A 6,601-nucleotide genomic window follows, 5' to 3' on the forward strand; every position below is an offset into this window, starting at 1 on the left:
AAATATACTGTATTACTTTACAGGGTTGAGTGGCGTTATACTTAGCTTCGTGCTAACGGGTTTTTTTTTTTTCTACTTGTTGTGTGTTAACCCCTTTCAGGTTAGCCCAGTTCGTAAGAAAGAGAACACGAGTTAGACCAGATTAGCTTAGATAGCTTTGTAGTCTAAACTCTTTTGATATTTTGGATTTGTAGTTGACTATCTTATCTTTTGATGGTATTGAACACCAGGGCTTTGTTCCCCAAGTTTGGTTGTAGTACTTTAAGTTTGACTCTTTTAGATTCCTTTTATAGCCTGTGTAGTCACCGTGGGCGGTGACACCTCCTTATGTTTATATAATTGTTTTAATCCGCTGCTTTAGTTTATCTTTAAAGGTTTAGTTTGTTAATTAAGTTTAAGAAAAGTGGGACACCCCCCCCCCCTAAACTCACTCCCAACCCTTATCGGGACCAACACTTTTTTGAAGGGATGTTTTCCAAGGTAAGCTCCCTGACCAGTTGACTTTGCAAATCAAATTCGATCCTCCCGAACAAGCTTGTTGCTCCAAAAACCAGTAAGGCCTTTAACATTATTAGTGGTGCATTTAACGGCTTCACAACTAGCTCTATCAATGTAAGGGAAGTTAGAAAGGATATTATTCACTATTCAACCAATAGAAACAAACAATACTAGGAATTAAAATGCTTGACTATACTAATGAAAATGCAAAAAAAAAAAAAAAAAACAAAACAAAACAAAACAAAAAACAAAAAAAAAACAAACAAACAAACAAAAAAAAAAAACCAATAAAAAAGTAAATGGTAAATAAAAGAAAGATAGAGAATGTGAAATGGCCCCTCAAGAGGAATACATGTAGATCATCCAACCAAACCAAACCATGTTGTGTCTGCATCCAAGAGCCCAAAAGTCCAGCATTCTATACGAGCTACTCTATTTCCCGTACGCACGGGCATGCCTTCGTGTAAGGATTTCAGAAAGTTGCATGCCAAGATGTATGCTAGTGTAGGCCATCATGCATAGTCTTTCAAAACGTTGCACACAAGGATGCACACTCGTGCAACCCTCGTGTCACAACTTCCAGAAAGTTGCACGCTACTTCTAGGATCATACTTCCTTACGTGCAAAGATGTCTAGAAATTTGCACGAGCTCTCCCACACACATACTCAACCCAAGATGAACACAACACTCAAAACCGTTGACATCCCTGGAACGACGCCATTTTGACAATCGTAGTAAGCGTGGGGTGGAAAGAAGTGTGAGGAAGGTGAAGCTTTCCTGGGATTTCATTCTCTAAGAATGGTCGTGTGAATTGAATGGTGTACGGTTAAGCACAAAAGCACAATCGCAATAGCAAGCTAGGTCGGAGCACTTGATACAAAAACATGAGTGCAATAACAAGACATAGCAGTAACAATCACTAAGTAGACAAGTAAGTAATGAGCAAGTAAAATAAGCAATGTGGATGAAAGGACTTGGATTAGGTAGGTGTTCCTTGCTTGGATTCCATAGAATAGTTCTAAGTATAGGAAGTAGTGTAACGCATTAACCTTAATTCTTGGAAGAGGCATTTTATAAAACACCTTGTGTCCATATCAAGTCACTTCCTAATTGGAATACAAAGCATCATAGCATCCAAACAAGTAAACCTAATCTAAATTCCTAAGGAACTAATTAACCATACATTGTCACATATGCATAACTAGCAAGGACTGTAGATGAACACATGATAAGGTAATTAAAAGCAAATGAAAGCAATTGAAAGCAAGTGACAGTAATTTAAAGCAAGTAATTGTAATTGAAAGCAATTGCAAAGCAAGAATTCTCCAAACTCTAGGAATCAAGTTGTCAATTCAAGTTGAGACCTAAAATCCCTAAGAGAACTCCTCTCTTTATTACAAGAGCTAAAGTACAAAGTAAATCTCTAAAAAGTTATCTAAAACTATCTCTAAAGCTATCCGGCCTATCCCCCTTTCTAACTTGATCCCTTGAGCTTATATAGCATTCAATCCTTCATTAAGGCTGATTTACGGAGCCATGCACGAGTTCGTCACGCGCGTACAAGCTTGAGCACAACTTTCTGCCAATTTCTCCATGAGCATGCAAGTTAACTTTATGATCTCTAGCGAAGTTGTAGCCCTTTTAGTTTCCGTTGCAATGTCACTTGAATCACCTCATTTGAACACTCATAGGCTGAGATATGATAAACATTCCGAGACGTCGCCGAAGTGCCCTTGAAATGGCATTGTTTTCGTATATATTTCACAAATGTAACCACAATTAGTCCTTATTCCTAACTTTATGTAAATTAAGCTATTCTAAGCATATAATAAGCTCAAAAGACTCCAAATAAAGCATAAAATGTCTACCAAATATCTCACAAAACATAGTATATTTGGCACTTATCATGGAATAAAAAATCGATTCAAATAGAGTTTTATAATGGTAATATTAACTTAATCTTCAAAATTCCTATTGGAAAAAGAGGACAAGAAGACAAATTGATATGACATTTTGAGCAATGAGGGGAATTTAGTGCGAAGAGGACATACCGGAGCATTATCCATCATAACTTACATAACATGTCAAATCCCTCAACTTCAAGCAACTTGAACAAGAAATCATGGAAAATCATGTGGGGGTTTAACATTTCATTGAAAATAAAAATCTTTTAATTTAGATTTAAACATGATGATGCCCTTCAAACTGGAGATAGATTGAATTGACTAAAAGAATGACAAATGTAAGTAATATTTGTTCATTATGCAATGAGGAAGGGGAATCAACTACACATCTTATGTGATTGTGCTTACTTTAGGCAAGTTTCGGCATTGACAAATATAGAGATTGATAGAAATTTCTTTTTTATTGACAATTGTGACCATTGAATTACACATCAACTTTAGAGAAGTGATGATGAATGCGTTACAAAATATGTTTTTACGATTTGGTGGTTGTGGAAGATAAGAAGGCAAAGTTTTTTAATGATTCTCTCTTGACTCCCTTACAGCTTATTGGAAGTATTTGGAGCATGATAGAGGACTATACTAAAACAAATAATAGTTCTCTACGGTCAAAGTTGAATGCATGAGTTAATAGTTTTGACAATGAGATAATTGGAGAAGTCTCAAGATATTTTCGTGCTTTGAAGAATAACTCTGCATTCTCTTGTTTAGAAGCTATTTTATTTTCTTTTTTCTTTTTAATTTTCTACTAATTCTTTTGATCATCTGTTAATGTATAGGCAAACAGCAATTATATTGTGCAAGGAACCAAGTGGCTTGTAGTCCACTGGTATTGAGTTGCTCCCCTAAGTGGGAGGTATAAGGTTCAAACCTCTATTGACGCAATAGCGTGTATATATAGGGTATCCCCCTTCCTTATGATAATAATAAAAAGTATTGTGCAATAAACCTGTAGTTGTGTTTTAATGAAACTATAATGTATATAAAATGAAACTAAATAACATTTTCGCATATTTGAGTGTATAATATCAAATGAAACTGTAGTTATATCGAAATGAAATTACAGTGTATACCAAATGAAATTGAATAATAGAGTTACTTTTTGCGGAACGACGCGAAACGAATGTCGTTTCTTTTCATTAAACAAAACGACGTCGTTTTGATACCTAGACTACAATACAATGTGGACCGCGGTCCACAATATAATTTGCCATAGGCAAATATGGTTTCTTGTTTTTTTTGTGCTGGCTAAATTCCTTTATACTAAATTTATCTGTTGGTCTCAATGTATAGAACAGTTTCTCATATTAATATATTTTTATCATTTCGATTAAAAAATAAATAAATGCAAAATATTTGTTGTAGAAATTGTATGGTGCGATCTTTTTGTGGATAAAAGAGACTTGAAGAAGTTTAAACATTATTATTATTATTATTATTATTATTATTGTTATTATTATTATTATTATTATTATTATTTCATCTACAATAGTACAACAAAGTACTCGAGAAACGTCATTTATATTCAGCAACTTGACTTATGTTTTACAGTTAAAAAAAAATAAGAATCTTAAAACAATAAAATATAGAAATTAAAGAAAATCAATTCAAACAAAAGACTACCCTATCAAATTACATAAATGTCAACCCTTCAATTCTTGACTGGCTTCCTGATCATACTGAACTTCATCAGCCTCTGTTGGCAAATGATCATCAAACCCAATTTGGTAGTTGAACACCAATTTTTGGATTCAACTAATTTGTTACTTTGCCCAAATCAATTTAAGTCTAATCATTATTCGTTTCAGCCAATTCCAATGTTATAATATTTGATTCGACAATACTGTCAACTCATGTCGGTAATCATTTCCCCCTTAATTGGTGCATGTAATGAGTATCATAGAAAATCCTTGATTGATAATGGGAAAAAAAAAAAAAAAACAAATTACGGAAAATGCTCTCAAAATTTTTACCTAAATATTTATTTGAGGTGATGTGAAAAACTGCCGTCACTAGCTTAACTACTTGAAGGTGTAAACGTGCAGTGATGAATTCTGCGATCCTTGTGATCTTAGCTGATAACCACAAAGAAATAAATCAGTCTAGGTTATTGATAACTGACCGGTTCAAATCAAAAATGTCAATAGGTCGTTTTCATTGTCTAAAATTCACTTTTGCTGATTTTTGCCAATATCTTTTAGTTTAGACTGTCATACATGTTTTTCCTAGTGTGGTTTACCTATACATATCTTCTGAATTTTGTGAGTTTTTTTTTTTTTTAAATGTGTATTTTGTGAGTTATTACACATGAATGAGATTTATCCAATGTATACTCTCGATCGAGTACGGACTACTACGATTTTCCCTCGCTCTTCGCAAAAAAACAAAAGTGTCTATCCCTTCGTATTCTTAACAACAATACGATTGAGAAGCATTTCCTGTTGAAGTAGTAGACTTGTGTATGGAAAGTGAAATATAGTATTTACGCTTAATAAACATTAGAATAAAAATAAATAAATAAATAAATAAATAAAAACATTAAAATTACAATTTTGATATTCATTTTAATGTCACCAAATATTATAATAATATACAATAATTATATGTAACGAATTGAACCAAAATCACACGCATGGGTATTACATGTATCAGAAACAAAATGGATGGGATACATGGTGGCGATATAATAATATGCAAAATAAGGGAAGAATTACATACCTTGTTGAATTGCAGGCATCTAACATATATATTATGGAATATACATGTTGGATCATATCTGTGCGGCATCATTTGAATATATTATATTGATACATAGGCGTCGGTTTCCATGCAAAGCTTGGCAAATTAGCAGTCCTTGCTTGTTATACCTCACATTCGTCGTCAGTTTGACCTTTAAATCATGTTCCCTTTTTCACACTAACACTATAGATGCTCACTATACTATACTATATTCTTATATATTTTGCAATGAATTCCTATAAATTTGTTGTAATTTTACAATCTCAATACCCATAATGTACTCCATTATCCAATAAATAAAATATTCTTATACATAGATGACCATGGAATATCTGTTATGTATAATAAACAGAACAATATATATATATATATATATATGCCCGGCCTAAATGATTGAGGGCAATGCAACCAAAATTGGGACCCTCCCACCGGCCCTAAATGATAAGATAAACCTGTATGATATGATCTGATGATGATGATATATATATATACGATAAAAGTAGAGTATTTGGTACCAACTACCAGTCCTTCACAATTAACTAAAGGTAAGATAGTTACTGTATGTATATAGAATTTATTAAGCATAAATTAAACTAAATAGAAATTGGAGAAAGAAACGAAACAGATCTGAAGTGGGTAATTAAGATGGTTGCATGTAATTAGATTAGGAATACAGTGTAGTTTCAAAGGTCGAACAGACAACGAAAGAAAGGTGGACAGCAAAAAGACTGCTCACTTCACAAGCATAGCACGGAAGCCACTCACCGGAGGTCGGAGGATCTACTGGATGAACAGTTTCTCATATATTGTCTCTGCCAAAATGAAACAGAAATGTCAAAATTAATATAATTAATCTTGGATAAAGAAGGAGGGTAAACCCCAACCATGATGGTTAGCTAAAGATACAAGGTCACAAATTCGAATTCCAGCCCTATTAGTTTGAACTGATTAGCTATTGCTAACCAATACTTGTTTACCTCCTTGTGACTATTTGCTAACTAAAGTCACAAGACGAGATTTACCCAGTATACATCTTTAGATGTAAGGTTTACCCAATACACATTCTCAGGAATTGGCTATGAGTTTTCTTCACCACCCATAAAAAATAAAATAAAAAAGAAGAAGAAGAAGGAGAATAGTTTTCACCTTCTCTTTCTTGATACAGAGGTTTAGGTAGCTAGCTGCTTAATTGTGGTGTGGCTTTGCTCTTCATTGGCCATATATTTATGGAGGGGGGAAGTGTGAAGTTGGTGTGTAGTGGTTGTTGTGTTGCACGTGACTCGTGAGAACACATTTGACTCTTCGCTAACCTACACCCACTCCATACGATAACTATACTACACTATACTATTCTTTTTTTTGAAGGTCTACACTATACTATTCAATTCGCCCCTTCACT

At 33.7% G+C, this 6,601-nt stretch overlaps 1 long non-coding RNA gene across 1 annotated transcript; it reads right to left on the reverse strand.

The window, feature by feature from the left end:
* Positions 1–4,718: 4,718 nt before the first annotated feature.
* LOC109157100 lies at positions 4,719–6,394 on the reverse strand. Its single transcript, XR_002050175.1, has 2 exons — positions 6,349–6,394; positions 4,719–6,014 (listed from the first exon to the last, which is right to left on the reverse strand). It is a non-coding gene; the product is annotated as an uncharacterized LOC109157100 (long non-coding RNA).
* Between the last annotated feature and the right edge of the window lie 207 nt (positions 6,395–6,601).

Source organism: Ipomoea nil, unplaced genomic scaffold (assembly GCF_001879475.1).
Source record: "Ipomoea nil cultivar Tokyo-kokei standard unplaced genomic scaffold, Asagao_1.1 scaffold0298, whole genome shotgun sequence".
NCBI lineage: Eukaryota > Viridiplantae > Streptophyta > Magnoliopsida > Solanales > Convolvulaceae > Ipomoea > Ipomoea nil.